Source organism: Scyliorhinus torazame, chromosome 1, assembly GCF_047496885.1.
Source record: "Scyliorhinus torazame isolate Kashiwa2021f chromosome 1, sScyTor2.1, whole genome shotgun sequence".
NCBI classification, from domain to species: Eukaryota; Metazoa; Chordata; class Chondrichthyes; order Carcharhiniformes; family Scyliorhinidae; genus Scyliorhinus; species Scyliorhinus torazame.
This window is the reverse complement of record NC_092707.1, coordinates 223,943,083-223,965,156: the sequence shown is the minus strand read 5'-3', so window position 1 is coordinate 223,965,156 and position 22,074 is coordinate 223,943,083. Positions and strand designations below refer to the sequence as shown.

Genomic DNA, 22,074 nt, shown 5'->3' with positions numbered 1-22,074 from the left:
ATGTTTACAAGGCTTTCTGCGAGAGCAGTTCACATGGTGCCACTCCCTTGCTTTTCCTGGTAGCCTTTTTCCTCTTCAGATAATGGTCGAATTTCCTTTTGAAAGCTACAGTTGAATTTGTTTCCACCACACTCAGGCAATGCATTTCAGACCCTAAAGACTTAATCGTTGTCCTCAGGTTCTCGATCCTTCCACCAATGGGAACAATTTCTCCCTATCTTACATGTCCAGTACACACAATGTAATTGATTTGTTTGTGCATTCAGTGCACCATGACTCGGTGCAAGCTAGCAAGTAAGCTAATCTGTTTCTACGCAAAATGAAGGGGGTCAGTTAGGACAGTGTAACAGGCAACTTTGAAATTAACATTAATGCATATAGTTAGCATTTTGGAGCCATTTATGTTGTTTCAGATACGATTATGTTCAGTGACAGTAACTATATCATGTAACACATATTCTTATTTCAATGACAAGTGTTGTTCCTTCAGGTGGTAAAAACTAGATTGCTAACGTTTGAGCTATTTATGGATGCCCCCTCCCACCAGCCCTCACCCTCCATTCCATCCTGAATGCGGCCCACCCAAGGGCAACATGGGTTGCGCCAGCCAACAAAACGCCTGGCAGCAGTGTTGGGCACCAGAGCCCAAGGCCCCTGCAGTGCCGGGCACCAACAAGGCCATGGGTGTGGTGGGCAGAGTACTAAGGGGAACGGTTGGGTTTGGGGCCAAGGGGAGGGGATGAAGGGGGACATGTGGGGGCAGAGTTTACAGTACAGACCAGGGGCACACACTATGCTACCATGTCTGACTTTCACCCCCTGCAGCCAATGGACTTCTGAATTCAACCAGGAATGGTGGCCTTCATCCTAATTGCCACAGCCCTGGGGATCATTGAGGCTGTACGAACTGGAGCTGTACAAGGAGGACCCTGCAGTTGCTGAGCCTGCCCCAGCGGAACAGGAGGCAGTCGGTGAGGATGGAGAGCCGGCTGCCCAACATTCCGAGGAGGAGGAGGTGGGAAGGAGGCCTCGTGTGTACCTGTCATTCGAGAAAGTGCACCCGGGCATGCCGTCAAAGACTCCAGCTGAGCAGAGGGACAGTGTGACGTATCTGCCAGATCATGGGCAACCTGGCGCCACGGGGGTATGGGGGAGGACACCCGCTCCCAGTGGCCGTCAAGGTGACAGTCACCCTGAACCTTAATGGCACGTGGTCCTTCCAGGGGCCGAGTGCAGACCTGTCTGGGATCTCACAGACCTCGATGCATCGGCGCCGTCACGAAGGCCCTACATGCCCAGTCGGCGCAATACATCAAATTATATGTGGGCCTAGCCCACCAGGATGCCCGAGCAGTGTGGTTCGCCATTGTCGTCAAGATGCCCCAGGTCCAGGGCGTGATCAACGGGATGCATATTGCCCTATGACCACTGGCCCATGACAGGCCGGTCTTCACAAACCAAAAGGGGTTCCACTCTAGGAACGTGCAGCTGTTGTGCAACCATCAGCTGCATATCATGCACGTTTGCACTCCATACCCGGGCACACTTGATGGTTGCTGACCTCTTCGAGGCGCACCCCCAGCCGAGGGGTCCTGGGCGGCAGGGGTCATCCGCTGCGGACGTGGCTGATGACACCTATCCGGAGGACACCGATCTATGCAAAGACCCGCTACAACTACAGCCATGTTGCCACTAGGTGCATGATCGAGCAGTGCTTTGGCATCCTGAAGATGCAATTTCGATGCCTGGACCGCTCTGGAGGGGCCCTCCAGTATCGCACTAGGAGAGTCTCCCACATTATGGTGGCCTGCTGCGTCCTCCATAACATCGCGCAGCAGAGGGACGACGTGCTGGAGGAAGGAGGATAAACGCCAGCCCCCGTCTGACGAGGAGGATGCGGAAGAGGGCGAGGATGGGCAGAACATGGGTCCCGGAGGCCGCCCAACGTGTGCGTCTGGGCAATGCACATGGGATGCTCTGACCGCCTTCAGTTTCACTGACCAGGGGGCCTGGCCAGCGGCACGGACATCCCATCACCGCCTCCTGGATGATTACTGCATGCAGCAGGTCATTCCATAACACAGTCCCACTGAACCCTTGTAGAATCATAAAATCGCTACAGTGCAGAAGGAGGCCATTTGGCCCATCAAGTCTGTACTGACCCTCCTACCTAGGCCTACACCCCCAAGCTATCCCAGTAACCCCCCACCTAACCTTTTGTAAGCTAAGGAACAATTTAGACTATCCAATCCACCTAACCTGCACATCTTTGGACTGTGGGAGGAAACCGGAGCACCCGGAGGAAACCCACGCAGACACGGGGAGAAACTGCAAATTTCAAACAGTCTCCCAAGTTCAGAATTGAACCCAAGTCCCTGGGTGCTGTGAGGCAGCAGCGCTAACCACTGTGCCACTCCATCGCCCTCACCACCTTGTGGAATGGGGGTGGGATACTGGAGCAGTGAGCGCTGGCTGGAACTGGGGTCACTGGGCCAAGACCTCCCCCAACGTCCGCCCAGCGCCCCCTCTGCGGCCAGCCCATCGCTTACACCCGTCTGCCAGAGCTCCGAGGCAGATTATAACATTGTGAAACATGTGTTTAATGTGAACAAGTGAACATTTTTATACAACTTTGTGCCCTAGCCCCTAATGTTATCCTATGGGTGCAGTCCATGCCAACTTAACTGGTGTCAACCTTTCTAGATTTACGGACCCTAGAGCTACACCGAGGTGGATCCGGGGCCGGGCCGCCGGGGGGGGGGGATGATACATACTGCTGTCACTGTTTGTCGGTGGTGGAGGGTTTGAATGTTTGTGGAAGGGGGAGCAATCAAGCGGGATGCTTTGTCCTGGATGGTGTCAAGCTTCTTGAATGTTGTTGGCGCTGCACTCATCCAGGCAAGTGGAGAGTATTCCATTACGCTCCTGACTTATGCCTTGTAGATGGTGGACAGGCTTTGGGGGGTCAGGAGGCGAATTACTTGCCGTAGGGTTCCTAGCCTTGACCTGCCCTGGCAGCCACAATATTAATATGGCTAGTCCAGTTCAGTTTCTGATCAATGGTAACCTCCAGGATGTTGATTGTGGGGGTTCTGTGATGGTAATGTCGAATATCATGGGGCGATGGTTAGATCCCCTCTTGTAGGAGATGGTCATTGCCTGGCACTTGTGTGGCACGAACATAACTTGCTACTTGCCAACCGAAGCCTGAATTTTGTCCAGGCCTTACTGCATTTGGACATGGACTACTTCATTATCTGAGGAGTTGCAAATGGTGCTGAAAATTGTGCAGTAATCCGCAAACATCCCCACAATGGAGAGGTCATTGATGAAGCTGCTGAAGATGGTTGGGCCCAGGACACTACCCTGAGGAACTCCTGTAGTGATGCCCTGGAACAGAGATGATTGACCTCCAACCACCACAACTGTTATCCTTTGTGTCTGGCACGGAGTCTGTCCCTGTTGCTCAGAAGGGAAGGGGGGAGAGGAGCAGAGCACTAGTAATTGGGGACTCTATAGTCAGGGGCACAGATAGGAGATTTTGTGGGAGCGTGAGAGACTCACGTTTGGTATGTTGCCTCCCAGGTGCAAGGGTACGTGATGTCTCGGATCGTGTTTTCCGGGTCCTTAGGGGGGAGGGGGAGCAGCCCCAAGTCGTGGTCCACATTGGCACCAACGACATAGGTAGGAAAGGGGACAAGGATGTCAGGCAGGCTTTCAGGGAGCTAGGATGGAAGCTCAGAACTAGAACAAACAGAGTTGTTATCTCTGGGTTGTTGCCCGTGCCACGTGATAGTGAGATGAGGAATAAGGAGAGAGAGCATTTAAACACGTGGCTACAGGGATGGTGCAGGCGGGAGGGATTCAGATTTTTGGATAACTGGGGCTCTTTCTGGGGAAGGTGGGACCTCTACAGACAGGATGGTCTACATCTGAACCTGAGGGGCACAAATATCCTGGGGGGGAGATTTGTTAGTGCTCTTTGGGGGGGTTTAAACTAATGCAGCAGGGGCATGGGAACCTGGATTGTAGTTTTAGGGTAAGGGAGAATGAGAGTATAGAGGTCAGGAGCACAGATTTGACATCGCAGGAGGGGGCCAGTGTTCAGGTAGGTGGTTTGAAGTGTGTCTACTTCAATGCCAGGAGTATACGAAACAAGGTAGGGGAACTGGCAGCGTGGGTTGGTACCTGGGACTTCGATGTTGTGGCCATGTCGGAGACATGGATAGAGCAGGGACAGGAATGGATGTTGCAGGTTCCGGGGTTTAGGTGTTTTAGTAAGCTCAGAGAAGGAGGCAAAAGAGGGGGAGGTGTGGCGCTGCTAGTCAAGAGCAGTATTACGGTGGCGGAGAGGATGCTAGATGGGGACTCTTCTGCCGAGGTAGTATGGGCTGAAGTTAGAAACAGGAAAGGAGAGGTCACCCTGTTGGGAGTTTTTTATAGGCCTCCTAATAGTTCTAGGGATGTAGAGGAAAGGATGGCGAAGATGATTCTGGATATGAGCGAAAGTAACAGGGTAGTTATTATGGGAGATTTTAACTTTCCAAATATTGACTGGAAAAGATATAGTTCGAGTACAATAGATGGGTCGTTTTTTGTACAATGTGTGCAGGAGGGTTTCCTGAAACAATATGTTGACAGGCCAACAAGAGGCGAGGCCACGTTGGATTTGGTTTTGGGTAATGAACCAGGCCAGGTGTTGGATTTGGAGGTAGGAGAGCACTTTGGGGACAGTGACCACAATTCGGTGACGTTTACGTTAATGATGGAAAGGGATAAGTATACACCGCAGGGCAAGAGTTATAGCTGGGGGAAGGGCAATTATGATGCCATTAGACGTGACTTGGGGGGGATAAGGTGGAGAAGTAGGCTGCAAGTGTTGGGCACACTGGATAAGTGGGGCTTGTTCAAGGATCAGCTACTGCGTGTTCTTGATAAGTATGTACCGGTCAGACAGGGAGGAAGGCGTCGAGCGAGGGAACCGTGGTTTACCAAGGAAGTGGAATCTCTTGTTAAGAGGAAGAAGGAGGCCTATGTGAAGATGAAGTGTGAAGTTTCGGTTGGGGCGATGGATAGTTACAAGGTAGCGAGGAAGGATCTAAAGAGAGAGCTAAGACGAGCAAGGAGGGGACATGAGAAGTATTTGGCAGGAAGGATCAAGGAAAACCCAAAAGCTTTCTATAGGTATGTCAGGAATAAGCGAATGACTAGGGAAAGAGTAGGACCAGTCAAGGACAGGGATGGGAAATTGTGTGTGGAGTCTGAAGAGATAGGCGAGATACTAAATGAATATTTTTCGTCAGTATTCACTCAGGAAAAAGATAATGTTGTGGAGGAGAATGCTGAGCCCCAGGCTAATAGAATAGATGGCATTGAGGTACGTAGGGAAGAGGTGTTGGCAATTCTGGACAGGCTGAAAATAGATAAGTCCCCGGGACCTGATGGGATTTATCCTAGGATTCTATGGGAGGCCAGGGAAGAGATTGCTGGACCTTTGGCTTTGATTTTTATGTCATCATTGGCTACAGGAATAGTGCCAGAGGACTGGAGGACAGCAAATGTGGTCCCTTTGTTCAAAAAGGGGAGCAGAGACAACCCCGGCAACTATAGGCCGGTGAGCCTCACGTCTGTAGTGGGTAAAGTCTTGGAGGGGATTATAAGAGACAAGATTTATAATCATCTAGATAGGAATAATATGATCAGGGATAGTCAGCATGGCTTTGTGAAGGGTAGGTCATGCCTCACAAACCTTATTGAGTTCTTTGAGAAGGTGACTGAACAGGTAGATGAGGGTAGAGCAGTTGATGTGGTGTATATGGATTTCAGCAAAGCGTTTGATAAGGTTCCCCACGGTAGGCTATTGCAAAAAATACGGAGGCTGGGGATTGAGGGTGATTTAGAGATGTGGATCAGAAATTGGCTAGCTGAAAGAAGACAGAGGGTGGTGGTTGATGGGAAATGTTCAGAATGGAGTACAGTCACAAGTGGAGTACCACAAGGATCTGTTCTGGGGCCGTTGCTGTTTGTCATTTTTATCAATGACCTAGAGGACGGCGCAGAAGGGTGGGTGAGTAAATTTGCAGACGATACTAAAGTCGGTGGTGTTGTCGATAGTGTGGAAGGATGTAGCAGATTACAGAGGGATATAGATAAGCTGCAGAGCTGGGCCGAGAGGTGGCAAATGGAGTTTAATGTAGAGAAGTGTGAGGTGATTCACTTTGGAAGGAATAACAGGAATGCGGAATATTTGGCTAATGGTAAAGTTCTTGAAAGTGTGGATGAGCAGAGGGATCTAGGTGTCCATGTACATAGATCCCTGAAAGTTGCCACCCAGGTTGATAGGGTTGTGAAGAAGGCCTATGGAGTGTTGGCCTTTATTGGTAGAGGGATTGAGTTCCGGAGTCGGGAGGTCATGTTGCAGCTGTACAGAACTCTGGTACGGCCGCATTTGGAGTATTGCGTACAGTTCTGGTCACCGCATTATAGGAAGGACGTGGAGGCTTTGGAGCGGGTGCAGAGGAGATTTACCAGGATGTTGCCTGGTATGGAGGGAAAATCTTATGAGGAAAGGCTGATGGACTTGAGGTTGTTTTCGTTGGAGAGAAGAAGGTTAAGAGGAGACTTAATAGAGGCATACAAAATGATCAGGGGGTTGGATAGGGTGGACAGTGAGAGCCTTCTCCCGCGGATGGATATGGCTGGCACGAGGGGACATAACTTTAAACTGAGGGGTAATAGATATAGGACAGAGGTCAGAGGTAGGTTCTTTACGCAAAGAGTAGTGAGGCCGTGGAATGCCCTACCTGCTACAGTGGTGAACTCGCCAACATTGAGGGCATTTAAAAGTTTATTGGATAAACATATGGATGATAATGGCATAGTGTAGGTTGGATGGCTTTTGTTTCGGTGCAACATCGTGGGCCGAAGGGCCTGTACTGCGCTGTATTGTTCTATGTTCTATGTTCTATGTATGACTCCAACCAGCACAGAGTTTTCCCCCTGATTCCCATTGACTCCAGTTTTCCAAGGGCTCCTTGATGCTGTACTTGGTCAAATGCTGCCTTCATGTCAAGGACAGTCACTCTCACCTCACCTCTGGCATTCAGCTCTTTTGTCCAAGTTTGAACCAGGGCTGTAATGGGTCAGGAGCTGAGTGACCCTGGCGGAACCCAAACTGAGCGTCCGTGAGCAGATTATTGCTGAGTAAGTGCCGCTTGATAGCACTGATTTAAAAAAAAAAAAAAATTTAGAGTACCCAATTCAGTTTTCCAATTAAGGGGCAATTTAGTGTGGCCAATCCACCTAACTTGCACATCTTTGGGTTGTGGGGACGAAACCCATGCAAACACGGGGAGAATGTGCAAACTCCACACGGACAGTGACCCAGAGCCTGGATTGAACCTGGGACCTCAGCGCATTGAGGCAGCAGTGCTATCCACTGTGCCACCGAGCTGCCCTTTGATAGCACTGTTGATGACTCCGTCCATCACTTTGCTGATGATACAGAGTAGACTGAAATGGCAGTAATTGGCTGGGTTGGATTTGTCCTGTTTTTTGTGTACAGGATACAACTGGGCAGTTTTTCACATTGCCAGATAGATGCCAGTGTTGCAGCTGTACTGGAACAGCTTGGTTTGGGGTGCGGCAAGCCTGGAGCATAATTCCTCAGTACTATTGCTGGGATATTGTCAGGGCCCATAGCCTTTGCAGTGTCCAGTGCCTTCAGCCGTTGCTTGATATCATGTGGAGTGAATCGTATTGTCTGAAGATTGACATCTGTGATGCTGGGGTCCTCCGGAGGAGATCATCCACTCGGCTGAAGATTGTTGCAAATGTTCATATATGCTCATATGTGCTGGGCTCCTCCATCATTGACAATGAGGATATTTGTGGAGCTTCCTACCCCAGTGAGTTGTTTAATTGTCCACCACCATACACGGCTGGATGTGGCAGGACTACAGAGATTAGATCTGATGCCTTCATTGTGGAATCGCTTAGCTCTGTCTATTACTTGCTGCTTTTGCTGTTTGGCACATAAATAATCCTGTGTTGTAGCTTCACCAGGTCGACACCTCATTTTTTGGTATATCTGATGTTGCTCCCGGCATGCTCTCCTGCACCTCTTCTTTGAACCAGGGTTGATCCCTAGTTTGGTGGTAATGGTAGAGCGGGGGATATGCTGGGGTTGTAGATTGTGGTTGAATACAATGAGCGCCTCATGGATGCCCAACCTTGAGTTGCTAGACCTGTTCGAAGTCTATCCCATTTAGCACGGTGGTAGTGCCACACAACTCGAGGGAGGGTATCCTCAATGTGAAGACGGGACTTTGTCTCCACAAGGACTGTGTGGTGGTCACTTCTAGCGATGCTGTCATGGACAGATGCATTTGCAGAAGGCAGATTGGTGAGGGTGAGGTCAAGTATGTTTTTCCCTCTTGTTGGTTCCTTCACCACCTGCTGCAGCCCCAGTTTAGCAACTATGTCATTTCGGACCCAGCCAGCTCGGTCTGTGGAGGTACTACCGAGCCACCCTTGGTGATGGACATTGAAGTCCCCCACCCAGAGCATATTCTGTGCTCTCGACACCCTCAGTGCTTCCTCCAAGTGGTGTTCAATATGGAGGTGTACTGATTCATCAGCTGATGGTGGCCGGTACGTGGTAATCAGCAGGAGGATTCCTTGCCCGTGTTTAACCTGAAGCCATGGGACTTCCAGACTTGATGTTGAGGACTCCCAGGGCAACTCCCTCTTGACTGTATACCACTGTGCCGTCCCCTCTGCTGGGTCTGTCCTGCTGGTGAGACAGGACATGCCCAGGAATGGTGATAGTGGTGTCTGGGACATTGTCTGTAAGGTATCATTCTGTGATATGAGTATGTCAGGCTGTTGCTTGACTAGTCTGTGAGGCAGTACTCGCAACTTTGGCACAAGCCCCCAGATGTTAGTAAGGAGGACTTTGACTTCCGGTTGCGGCAGGGATGAGCTAGCCGCACGTTTCGGCGGCTCCAGCTCCGACGGAACTTCGGGCTCTTTTAAGAGCCCCAACTTTGACGGCCGAAACACCCGGTACGAGGCGCGAGGGAAGGGAGTCCCCCCCGAACGACGGAGGGAAAAACCGGCGGCGGCGGCTGCAGCCCGAAGAATCTGCAACCAGAAGGTCAGAGGGAGTGGAACAAAATGGCGGCGGAGAAACCACCGGTGACATGGGGGCCTGAGCAGGACGAGGTGGTGAGACGGTGCGTGGACCTGCTGAAGAAGGAGGTAATGACCCCGTTGTTACAGGCAATTGAGGGGCTTAAGGAGACTTTAAAGACCCAGGAGACTGAACTTCGCGTGGTGGAGCAGAAGGTGTCAGGTATTGAGGACGAGGTCCTGGGCCTGGCGGTGAAGACTCAGACGCACGAGGCACTTCATAAAAAGTGTGCTGACAGGATTGAGGCCCTTGAAAATGGAGCGCGAAGGAAGAACCTTAGGATACTAGGTCTCCCGGAGGGTGTGGAAGGAGTGGACTGTGGAGCGTGCGCAAGTAAGATGCTGAGCTCACTGATGGGTGCTGAGGCCCCTGCGGGCCCCATGGAGGTGGAGTGGGCAAATCGGATCCCGGCGAGAAGACCAAAAGCGGGAGAATCACCGAGGGCGATAATCGTGCGATTCTACCGCCTTAAGGACAGAGAAGAGGTCCTGAGATGGGCTAAAAAGGTGCGGAGTAGCAGATGGGAGAATGCGGTGGTAAGGATCTACCAGGATTGGAGTGCGGAGGTGGCGAGAAGGAGGGCGAGCTTCAACCGAGCCAAAGAGGTTTTGCACAAAAGGAAGGTGAAGTTTGGGATGCTGCAGCCGGCAAGACTATGGGTCACGCATCAGGAGAGACACTATTATTTTGAGACGGCGGAGGAAGCATGGTCCTTCATCAATGAAGAGAAACTGGACAGGAACTGAGGGACTGATGCTGCAGGGAACTGTTATTGTTGTTATTGTTTTTGTTAATGGGATGGTGAAAGTTAATCGAGAAGTAAACAGGGAAGGGGGGGGGGACACTGGGGAAATGTGGGCGCGGGAGAGGCGGGACATAGTCGGAGAATGGGGAAGGAGAGGGGGAGGGGAAAGGGAGCTGCGCCATAAGAGGCGGGTCAGGTAAAGGGATGTTCCCACTCCAGAAAGAATAAGGCGGGAAAACAGGCGCAAGGCGGATGGGAGTTCCCTCACACCGGGGGGGTCGAGGAGCGAGCAGGAGTAGCCGGGGTCAGTTGAAGTCAGCTGACTTACGGAAGTGATATGGGGGGAGCAATCAAGCTAGATAGGGATCTAGCGGGGGCGGGGAGGGGACAACTGGGTTGCTGCTGCGGAAATCCAAAAGGAAATGGCTAAAGAGAGGGTGGTCGGGGGCGGAATGCGACGCTGGGGGAGCGCGGAGGCGGGATATGGGACTGGCCTAGAGAAGGTAATGGCTAGTCGACACGGGAGGGGGGCAGGTAGCCCCCCAGTGAGGCTGATCACGTGGAACGTGAGAGGCCTGAATGGACCGATAAAAAGGGCCCGAGCGCGCGCGCATTTGAAAGGACTAAGGGCAGACGTGGTTATGCTCCAAGAGACGCACCTAAAGGTGGCGGACCAAGTTAGGCTAAGGAAAGGATGGGTGGGACAGGTGTTCCACTCAGGACTGGACGCAAAGAACAGAGGGGTGGCCGTTTTGGTGGGGAAACAGGTAGCATTTGAAGCAAAGACCATCGTAGCAGATAGTGGAGGTAGATATGTAATGGTGAGTGGTAGGCTGGAGGGAATGGAGGTCGTGTTGGCTAATGTGTATGCCCCAAATTGGGACGATGCGGGGTTCATGAGACGGATGCTGGGGCGTATTCCGGACCTGGAGGCAGGAAATTTGATTTTAGGAGGGGACTTCAATATGGTGCTGGACCCGGGGCTAGATAGATCTAGCTCAAGGACTGGAAGAAGGCCGGCAGCGGCCAAGGTACTTAAGGGGTTTATGGACCAAATGGGGGGAGTGGATCCATGGCGATTTCTTAGACCCAGGGCTAGGGAATATTCCTTCTTCTCCCACGTCCATAAAGTGTACTCCCGGATAGATTTTTTTGTTTTAGGAAGGTCGTTGATCTCTAGGGTGGAAAAAGCTGAATACTCAGCCATAGCGGTTTCGGATCATGCCCCACATTGGGTGGACCTGGAAGTAGGAGAGCACAGGGAGCAGAGAACACTCTGGCGATTAGATGTGGGACTGATGGCGGATGAGGGAGTGTGTGCAAGAGTGAGGGGGTGTATCGAGAGATACCTGGAGGTCAATGACGATGGCGAGGTCCCTGTGGGAGTGGTCTGGGAAGCACTAAAAGCGGTGGTCAGAGGAGAGCTGATTTCTATTGGGGCCCACAAAAGGAAAACAGAGGCCAAGGAAAGGGATAGATTACTGGGGGAGATTTTAAGGGTGGACAGGGAATTTGCAGAGACCCCGGAGGAGGAGCTGTACAGGGAGAGGAGACGACTCCAGACCGAGTTTGACCTTCTGACCACCAGAAAGGCGGAGGTACTGTGGAGGAAGGCACAGGGGAGGAGGTATGAATATGGGGAAAAGGCTAGTCGCCTGTTGGCGCACCAACTGCGAAAGAGGGCAGCAGCGAGGGAGATAGGAGGAATTAGGGATGAAAGGGGAGACACTGTGCGAAGGGCAGGAAAGATAAATGAGGTGTTTAAGACCTTTTATGAAGAACTGTATAGGTCTCAGCCCCCAGAGGGAGAGGAGGGGCTGCGGCAGTTCCTGGACCAGTTGAGGTTCCCGAAAGTGGAGGAGCAGGCGGTGGCAGGCCTGGGGGCGCCGATTGAGGTGGACGAGGTTATTAAGGGACTGGGAAGCATGCAAGCAGGGAAGGCCCCGGGGCCGGATGGGTTCCCGGTGGAATTCTACAGAAAATATGTGGACTTTTTGGCCCCGTTGTTGGCGAGGACGTTCAATGAGGCCAGGGAAGGGGTGACACTACCCCCGACAATGTCGGAGGCGACGATATCGCTAATTTTGAAGAGGGACAAAGATCCGATGCAGTGTGGGTCCTATAGACCTATTTCACTATTGAACGTGGACGCCAAGCTGCTAGCAAAGGTGCTGGCATCGAGGATAGAGGACTGTGTCCCAGGGGTGGTGCACGAAGACCAGACAGGGTTCGTAAAAGGGAGACAATTGAATGTTAACGTGCAACGGCTATTAGGGGTGATAATGATGCCCTCAGTGGAAGGGGAGGCAGAGATAGTGGCGGCAATGGACGCAGAGAAGGCATTTGATAGGGTGGAGTGGGAGTATTTATGGGAAGTGTTAAGGAGGTTTGGGTTTGGGAACGGATTTATTCGCTGAGTTAGACTACTTTATGGGGCACCAACGGCAAGCGTAGTTACAGGTCGACATAGATCGGAGTATTTCCGATTATATAGGGGAACAAGACAGGGATGCCCGCTGTCTCCATTGTTGTTTGCGCTGGCAATTGAACCTCTGGCCATGGCGCTGAGAGACTCCAGGAAATGGAGAGGGGTGACTAGAGGGGGAGAAGAACACCGAGTCTCGTTATACGCGGATGACCTATTGCTATACGTGTCGGACCCAGCGGGGGGGATGATAGAGGTTATGCGAATCTTGAGGAGGTTTGGGGAATTTTCGGGGTATAGGTTAAACATGGGGAAGAGTGAATTATATGTGATACATCCAGGGGACCAGAGTAGAGAGATAGAAGGCTTACCGCTAAGGAAAGTGGAAAGAAACTTCCGATACTTGGGGATTCAGATTGTTAGGAGCTGGGGAACCTTGCACAGACTTAATCTGACACGGCTGTAGGAGGACTTTAAGAGGTGGGACATGCAGCCTTTATCGCTGGCGGGCAGGGTGCAAGCAATTAAGATGATGGTCCTCCCGAGGTTCTTATTTGTATTTCAATGTCTCCCTATTTTAATCACCAGGACCTTTTTTAATAAAATAGATAGGAGCATTACGAGCTTTGTGTGTGCAGGGAAAGTTCCGAGAGTAAGGAGAGGGTTCCTTCAGCGCAGTAGGGACAGAGGAGGACTGGCACTACCGAACTTGGGAGATTATTATTGGGCCGCCAATGTGGCAATGATACATAGATGGATGATGGAGGGTGAGGGAGCGGCGTGGAAAAGGCTGGAGAGAAGGTCCTGTAAAGGGACGAGTCTAGAGGCACTGGTGACGGCGCCGCTACCGTTCTCACCGAAAAAGTACACCACGAACCCGGTGGTGGCGGCAACACTGAACATATGGGGACAGTGGAGGCGACAGAGAGGGGTGCGGGGAGCCCTGGTGGGGTCCCCTATCAGGAACAACCATAGGTTCGCCCCAGGAAGAATGGATGGAGGATTTCAGAGCTGGTACCAGTTGGGAATTAGGAAGGTGGGAGATTTATTCATAGATGGGACTTTTGCGAGCTTGGGAGCACTGGAGGAAAAGTATAAGTTACCCAGGGGGAATTTCTTGAGATATACGCAGGTGAGGGCGTTTACTAGACAACAGGTGAGGGAATTTCCGCGGCTCCCGACACAGGGGATACAGGACAGGGTGCTTTCAGGGGTATGGGTCGGAGAGGGCAAGGTGTCAGAGATTTATAGAGAGATGAGGGAAGAGGGGGAGGAGTCGGTGGGCGAACTAAAAAGAAAGTGGGAAGAAGAATTAGGGGAGGAGATAGAGGAGGGTATGTGGGCTGATGCCCTAAACAGGGTAAACTCCTCTTCCTCATGCGCCAGGCTTAGCCTGATTCAATTTAAGGTGCTACGTAGAGCACACACAACGGGGGCAAGATTGAGCAGGTTCTTTGGAGTGGAGGACAAATGTGGGAGGTGTGGCGGGAGCCCGGCAAACCACGCACATATGTTTTGGGCGTGCCCGGCACTAGAAGGGTATTGGAAGGGAGTGACGGGAGTGATTTCGAAGGTGGTGAAGGCCCGGGTCAAACTAGGCTGGGGGTTAGCTCTATTTGGAGTTGCAGAAGAGCCGGGAGTACAGGAGGCGAAAGAGGCCGATGTCGTGGCCTTTGCGTCCCTCGTAGCCCAGCGCAGGATCCTACTCATGTGGAAGGAGGCGAAACCCCCCGGACTGGAGACCTGGGTAAACGATATGGCGGGGTTTATTAAACTGGAGCAGATAAAGTTTGCCCTGAGAGGATCGGCTCAAGGGTTCACCAGGCGGTGGCAGCCATTTCTCGACTACCATGGGGAACGTTCGAGGGAAGACAGATGACCAGCAGCAGCAACCCAGGGGGGAGGGGGGGGGGGAGGGGGGGAGGAGGCTTAGTTGAGTATAGGTCAATAGAGTACGAGGTTTTGTTACTTGTATATTATTATTATTATTGTTAAAAAGTTAAAAAATTTCTGTTTTGTTATTGTTATCGTTTCGCTTGTTTTGTAAGCGGGAAAAAGGTTGCTCAGGGAAAAAAAATTTCAATAAAATATATATTTTTTTAAAAAGTAAGGAGGACTTTGAAGGGTCAACAGAGCTGGGTTTGCCGTTGTCGTTTCCGGTGCCTGGTTTGATGCTAGGTGGTCCATCGGGTTTCAACCCTTTTTTGTTTTTTCGTAGCAGTTGAATACAACTGAGTGGCTTGCTAAGCCATTTAAGAGGGCAGTTAAGAGGGCATTTAATTTGTTGTGGGTCTGGGTCATATGTAGGCCAGACCAAGTAAGGATGACCGATTTCCTTCCCTAAAAGACATTAGTGAACCAGATGGGTTTTTACGACAATCGACAATGGTTTTTCACGATCATCATTAGACGTTTAATTCCAGATATTTTGTTGAGTTGAAATTCCACCAGCTGCATTGGGGGGATTCGAACCCGGGTCCCCAGATCGTTATCCTGGGTCTCTGGATTACCGCCCCACCGGATGGTGTAACCCTTTTGGAATATTGGGTTAATAAAATGGCAAATGACATTCCCCCCCCCCACCCACCCACACACACACACACACACACACACACACACACAAGTTCCCATACCCCTGTATGCATTGTGCTGATCAAGTGGAAGTTAAATCTTTTTTTAAATTTGTTCCTGAAAGTTTTGAGCCATTGGCAACAACACCATTATTATTCATCCCCAGTAGCCCTGGAAAGGGTGGTGGTGGTAGTGAACAAACTTCTTGAACTGCACAGCTCATGAGATGTCGGGTCATGCACAGTGTCACAATGTGCGGAGTTTCAAGATTTTGACCAACGATGTTGAAATAACAGTAATACATTTTCTTTTTTTTTAAATCTAGAGTACCCAATTCATTTTTTCTCCAATTAAGGGGCTAAACATGGCCAATCCACCTACCTTGCACACCTTTGGGCTGTGGGGGTAAGAATGTGCAAACTCCACACGGACAGTCACCCGGGGCCTGGATCGAACCCGGGTCCTCGGCGCTGTGAAGCAGCAGTGCTAACCACCGCCACCGTGCCACCCCCACAGTGATACATTTTCAAGTGAGGATGTTGGGTGACTTAAGTGGAACTTCCAAGTGTTTGTATTCCTGTGCAATCACTGTCCTTGTTCTTCCAGCGGGTAAAGGTTGCAGATTTGGATGTTGCTATTGAAGACGCCTTGGTGAGTGACTGTGATGTGTTTTGTAGGTGGTACACACTTGAGGGTGGCTCAGTCACCCGAGGTCGGAATCAAACCCAGGTCCCAGGAACCTGGGTTCAATTCCGACCTAGGGTGACTGCCTGTGTGGAGTTTGCACATCTCCCCATGTCTGTGTGGGTTTCCTCCGGGTGCTCCGGTTTCCATCCACAGTCCAAAGATGTGCAGGGTAGTGTGGGGGGGGGATTGGGCCTCAAAGAGTTGGTACAGACTCAATGGGCCAAAATGGCCTCCTGCTGCACTGAAGGATTCAATGAAGCCGCAGTGTGCAGTAATGATAGACTAAAGATTTAAATTGGTGGATGGGGCACTAAGCAACTGTGTTGCTTTTCCTTGCATGTTGTTGAACTTCTCAGGTTTTGTTGGAGTTGCATTCATCAAGACACGTGGATCACACTCCTGACATGTGCCTTTTAGGTAGTGGAAAGTCTTTGGGGAATTAGGAAGTGAGTTAAACATCAACGAATAACTAGTTTCTGTGGCTAATAGCACCTTGTTTCCCTTGGGTTTCTGTGGCTATGACTCATCTTTCATTCTCACTCCACAGTATAAATATTTCCCACTTTCTCTGTCTTTAGCCTTGACAAAGAGTCATCGGACTCGAAACATTAGCTCTTTTCTCTCCCTACAGATGCTGCCAGACCTGCTGGGATTTTCCAGCATTTTCTTTTTGGTATCCGATTCCAGCATCCGCAGTAATTTGCTTTTATTTCATAACTAGTCTCTGCCTTGCTCTTGTAGCCACTATTTATCTGGCAGATGCAGTTGTGTTTCTCATCTGTGGTGACCTCTAGGATGTTAAATGGTGGAGGATTTGGTAATATTAATACCATTGAATGTCAAGGAGTGGCAATTAGACTCCCTCTTGTTGGAGATGATCCTTGTCTGGTACTTGTATGGCATAAATGTTATTTGCCACTATCAACCCAAGCCTGTTGCAGAGGAGGTTTGAATGGAACTGAACACTACTATCATCATTTATAGAAAGGACATTGATGAAGCAGCTGAAGATGTTTGGGGCTAGAGTACTGCCCTTATGATTTCCTGAGGCTTGGATGAGTGGTCTCCAACACCACAACCATTTTCCTTTGTGTTAGGTATGACTTCAGCCAGGAAAGTTTTCCCCTCAAATCCCATTGACTTGAATTTTTCTTTCGTTCCTTGATGTTATACATAAAATGTTGCCTTATTTCAAGGGGACACACTCTCATCTCTAGCATCTGGAGAAAAGAAGAGAGCAAGAGACCTTTTTCCACTGAGCGTCCAGGGATCCGACTGCCTGGCTTTCCACAAAAAATCATCCCACTTGGGCAGGATCTAATCACCGTCTGTTACTGGGCAGATTATGGCCTTTCGACCAATTCATCGGCCACCAGACAGCCAATCGAACAGTCCCACCAATCTCTCAGGTGGCGAAAAATCAGAGTTCATCTGTCCGAAGGCTAGCACAGTGTTCTCTTTTTTGTAACTTTCGAATTCCTCATTTCCCCTGCTTGACTTAAAGACATATAGAACATAGAACGATACAGCGCAGTACAGGCCCTTCGGCCCACGATGTTGCACCGAAACAAAAGCCATCTAACCTACACTATGCCATTATCATCCATATGTTTATCCAATAAACTTTTAAATGCCGGCGAGTTCACTACTGTAGCAGGTAGGGCATTCCACGGCCTCACTACTCTTTGCGTAAAGAACCTACCTCTGACCTCTGTCCTGTATCTATTACCCCTCAGTTTAAAGCTATGTTCCCTCGTGCCAGCCATTTCCATCCGCGGGAGAAGGCTCTCACTGTCCACCCTATCTAACCCCCTGATCATTTTGTATGCCTCTATTAAGTCTCCTCTAAACCTTGTCTCCAACGAAAACAACCTCAAGTCCATCAGCCTTTCCTCATAAGATTTTCCCTCCATACCAGGCAACATCCTGGTAAATCTCCTCTGCACCCGCTCCAAAGCCTCCACGTCCTTCCTATAATGCGGTGACCAGAACTGTACGCAATACTCCAAATGCGGCCGTACCAGAGTTCTGTACAGCTGCAACATGACCTCCTGACTCTGGAACTCAATCCCTCTACCAATAAAGGCCAACACTCCATAGGCCTTCTTCACAACCCTATCAACCTGGGTGGCAACTTTCAGGGATCGATGTACATGGACACCTAGATCCCTCTGCTCATCCACACTTCCAAGAACTTTACCATTAGCCAAATATTCCGCATTCCTGTTATTCCTTCCAAAGTGAATCGCCTCACACTTCTCTACATTAAACTCCATTTGCCACCTCTCAGCCCAGCTCTGCAGCTTATCTATATCCCTCTGTAACCTGCTACATCCTTCCACACTATCGACAACACCACCGACTTTAGTATCATCTGCAAATTTACTCACCCACCCTTCTGCACCTTCCTCTAGGTCATTGATAAAAATGACAAACAGCAACGGCCCCAGAACAGATCCTTGTGGTACTCCACTTGTAACTGAACTCCATTCTGAACATTTCCCATCAACCACCACCCTCTGTCTTCTTTCAGCTAGCCAATTTCTGATCCACATCTCTAAATCACCCTCAATCCCCAGCCTCCGTATTTTCTGCAATAGCCTACCGTGGGGAACCTTATCAAACGCTTTGCTGAAATCCATATACACCACAACAACTGCTCTACCCTCGTCTACCTGTTCAGTCACCTTCTCAAAGAACTCGATAAGGTTTGTGAGGCATGACCTACCCTTCACAAAGCCATGCTGACTATCCCTGATCATATTATTCCTATCTAGATGATTATAAATCTTGTCTCTTATAATCCCCTCCAAGACTTTACCCACTACAGACGTGAGGCTCACCGGTCTATAGTTGCCGGGGTTGTCTCTGCTCCCCTTTTTGAACAAAGGGACCACATTTGCTATCCTCCAGCCCTCTGGCACTATTCCTGTAGCCAATGATGACATAAAAATCAAAGCCAAAGGTCCAGCAATCTCTTCCCTGGCCTCCCAACTGAAACTTCACACCTCATCTTCACATAGGCCTCCTTCTTCCTCTTAACAAGAGATTCCACTTCTTTGGTAAACCACGGTTGCCTCCCTCGACGCCTTCCTCCCTGCCTGACCGGTACATACTTATCAAGAACACGCAGTAGCTGATCCTTGAACAAGCTCCACTTATCCAGTGTGCCCAACACTTGCAGCCTACTTCTCCACCTTATCCCCCCCAAGTCACGTCTAATGGCATCATAATTGCCCTTCCCCCAGCTATAACTCTTGCCCTGCGATGTATACTTATCCCTTTCCATCATTAACGTAAACGTCACCAAATTGTGGTCACTGTGCCCAAAGTGCTCTCCTACCTCCAAATCCAACACCTGGCCTGGTTCATTACCCAAAACCAAATCCAACGTGGCCTCGCCTCTTGTTGGCCTGTCAACAAACTGTGTCAGGAAACCCTCCTGCACACACTGTACAAAAAACGACCCATCTAATGTACTCGAACTATATCTTTTCCAGTCAATATTTGGAAAGTTAAAGTCTCCCATAATAACTACCCTGTTACTTTCGCTCTTATCCAGGATCATCCTCGCCATCCTTTCCTCTACACCCCTAGAACTATTTGGAGGCCTATAGAAGACTCCCAACAGTGTGACTTTCATGTTTCTAACCTCAGCCCATACTACCTCGGCAGATGAGTCCCCATCTAGCATCCTCTTCGCCACATATGTCCATTAAGCATCCATGGATCAAAATGATAACAGCAAAAATTAAGAAATGGGAAATAGGGGAATCAACAGGAAGGGCCCTTAGATTAGAAGGTTGATAAAATTAAATTTAGGGATCCTTGGTTCAGTGTTAATATTTAAATTGCTGGAACTAGCTAGGGAATCTCTTATTTTTAGGTTCCTGGTTCTCAGACAGAGCACCCCCCCCCCCCCCCTCTCCCCCAATGCAGGCATCAGCATAATGGAAACGTTAAAGACAGGAAGGATGACAGTGAGAGCACCTATTGTAGATTTTGCATATCGCAGCTGAAGGCAGGATTACAACAGCAATAATAGGTAACTGACCCTGAGGATTGCTAGGTGCTACAGATTTGACTCAAAATATCATTATATGATATATAATGCATTGAAGCAGGGTCTTCAAAGTGACATATGACACACATTTGTGAGGCTGAAGAAGGTGATAATGATCAATCAGAAGGGAATTTAATTCGTCACAAGGAGCTTTTGTTCAGCAATGGGCATGTTAGATACAGATTCATTCAATTGTGCTGTTCTATTGCTTGCATCTCCACAGAATGTGGAACAAAATAAAAACAGAAATGCAGAAAAACTCAGCAGGTCTGGCAGCATTTGTGGAGAGAAAAACAGAATTAACGTTTTGGGACTTTTTAGTTTAGATTTCCAGTATCTGTGGTATCTTTTATTAATTGTATGTGGAAGAGATTGGTTAAACATACCTTAATTCACTAAGTAATGAGTATCGATGCCATGTTGAGGAGTATGAAAATTCTACTTGTTTTAGGTTTAGTGATGACAACAAATTAAAGGCACTAAAAAGAATGGTGATTCTATGCAAAGTAGCTGGAGTAATCTCTAGTGAGATAACCTTGCTGTTAATTAAATCTTTTTTGATAAAGGCACAAATAGAACTGGACATGAAGCAAGATAAGGCAATTGATTTTGGAAAGTCAGTGGATCTGCAGTTTATTTGATCAGAGCAGCATTGCATTCCCCTAACAGTGCCTGATGTTTCTGATCATATCAGACAAATATTAGTGACATCAGATGATAAGAATCAGAGAAGAAAAGAAAATAGTTTCAAAATGACACAGACAATTTTTCACTCTTGTCAAGGATTAATATTCCTGCTAGAAGATTTAGGCATGGTTGATGGAAGGTATACAAGGCTCATAGAAGAGATTAGTGCAAAGTGTTAAATCCATAAAAAGTTTTGGAGGATGCCACCATTTCCTATTGTAAGCCTTCCATTGGCACATGACTGGGTTGGGATCACGTTTTAGTCTCTGACAATCCATATGCAATTTTTTGCACTGGCATTATGAAGGTTGAATACACTGTTTTAGGGGCAATTCAATGCAAGATGCTGTGTGCTGCAGTAGTCAAATTTGTAACATAGAAGTTTACAGCATGGAAACAGGCCCTTCGGCCCAACCAGTCTATGCCGCCCAGTTTTTACCATTAAGCTAGTCCCAGTTGCCCGCACTTGGCCCATAACCCTCTATACCCATCTTACCCATGTAACTATCTAAATGTTTTTTAAAAGACACAATTGTACCCGCCTCTACTACTACCTCTGGCAGCCCATTCCAGACACTCACTACCCTCTGAGTGAAGAAATTGCCCCTCTAGGCCCTTCTGAATCTCTCCCCTCTCACCTTAAACCTATGCCCTCTAGTTTTAGACTCCCCTACCTTTGGGAAAAGATGTTGACTATATACCTTATCTATGCCCCTCATTATTTTATAGACTAACATCTTTAAGGATCTGATCCAAGGTGCAGAAGGGCGGGGCTTGGATGGCACCGCAGATGTCGTCAAGCATAGATGAACTTACAAGATGTGGTTGTTGGCAGGTTATTTGTTGAGCAGCTTTGGGACTAGCACTGAGCCGTGCAGTAGTCCATTGGCCAGTCTTCTCAGTGCACTTTTCCCTTGCCCAAGATGGACTGTAAATCATTTGTTGCACAAGAGCATTTGAACACCTGTCCTGACCCAGCTTTAGGGGCAGACCAGCATGCCGCAGTGTATCATAGGCAGCTGTGACGATCAGCAGCACCACGCCTGTCTTCAAATTCTTTTGGAAACCATTTTCAGAGCGAGAGGATTTGAATACAGGAGCAGGGATGTCTTGTTGCAATTATACAGGGCCATGGTGAGGCCACGCCTGGAATATTGTGTGCAATTTTGATCTCTTTATCTAAGGAAGGATGTTCTTGCTCTAGAGGGAGTGCAACAAAGGTTTAACAGACTGATTCCTGGGATGGCGGGACTGACGTATGAGGAGAGATTGGATCAGTTAGGATTGTATTCGCTGGAGTTCAGAAGAATGAGGGGGGATCTCATAGAAACCTATAAAATTTGAACAGGACCAGACAGGGTAGATGCAGGAAAGATGTTCCCGATGGTGGGTGTGTCCAGAATCAGAGGTTGCAGTCTGAGGATACAGGGTAGACCATTTAAGACGGAGATGAGGAGAAACATCTTCACCCAGAGAGTGGTCGTCCGATGGAATTAATTACCACAGGAAGTAGTTGAGGCCAAAACATTGCATGTTTTCAAGAAGCAATTAGATATAGCGTTTAGGGTGAAGGGGATCAAAGGATATAGGGAAGGAAAGCAGGATTAGGCTATTGAGTTGGATGATCAGCCATGGTTATAATGAATGGTGGAGCAGACTCGAAGGGCCGAATGGCCTCCTCCTATTTTCTATGTTTCTGTGTT

General features: G+C 49.1%; 1 protein-coding gene across 9 annotated transcripts in view; it reads left to right on the top strand.

Moving 5' to 3' along the window:
• Positions 1 to 22,074, top strand: part of dop1a (DOP1 leucine zipper like protein A) — a 431,858-nt gene that overhangs the window by 160,241 nt on the left and 249,543 nt on the right. The gene's annotated exons all lie outside the window — the stretch shown is intronic.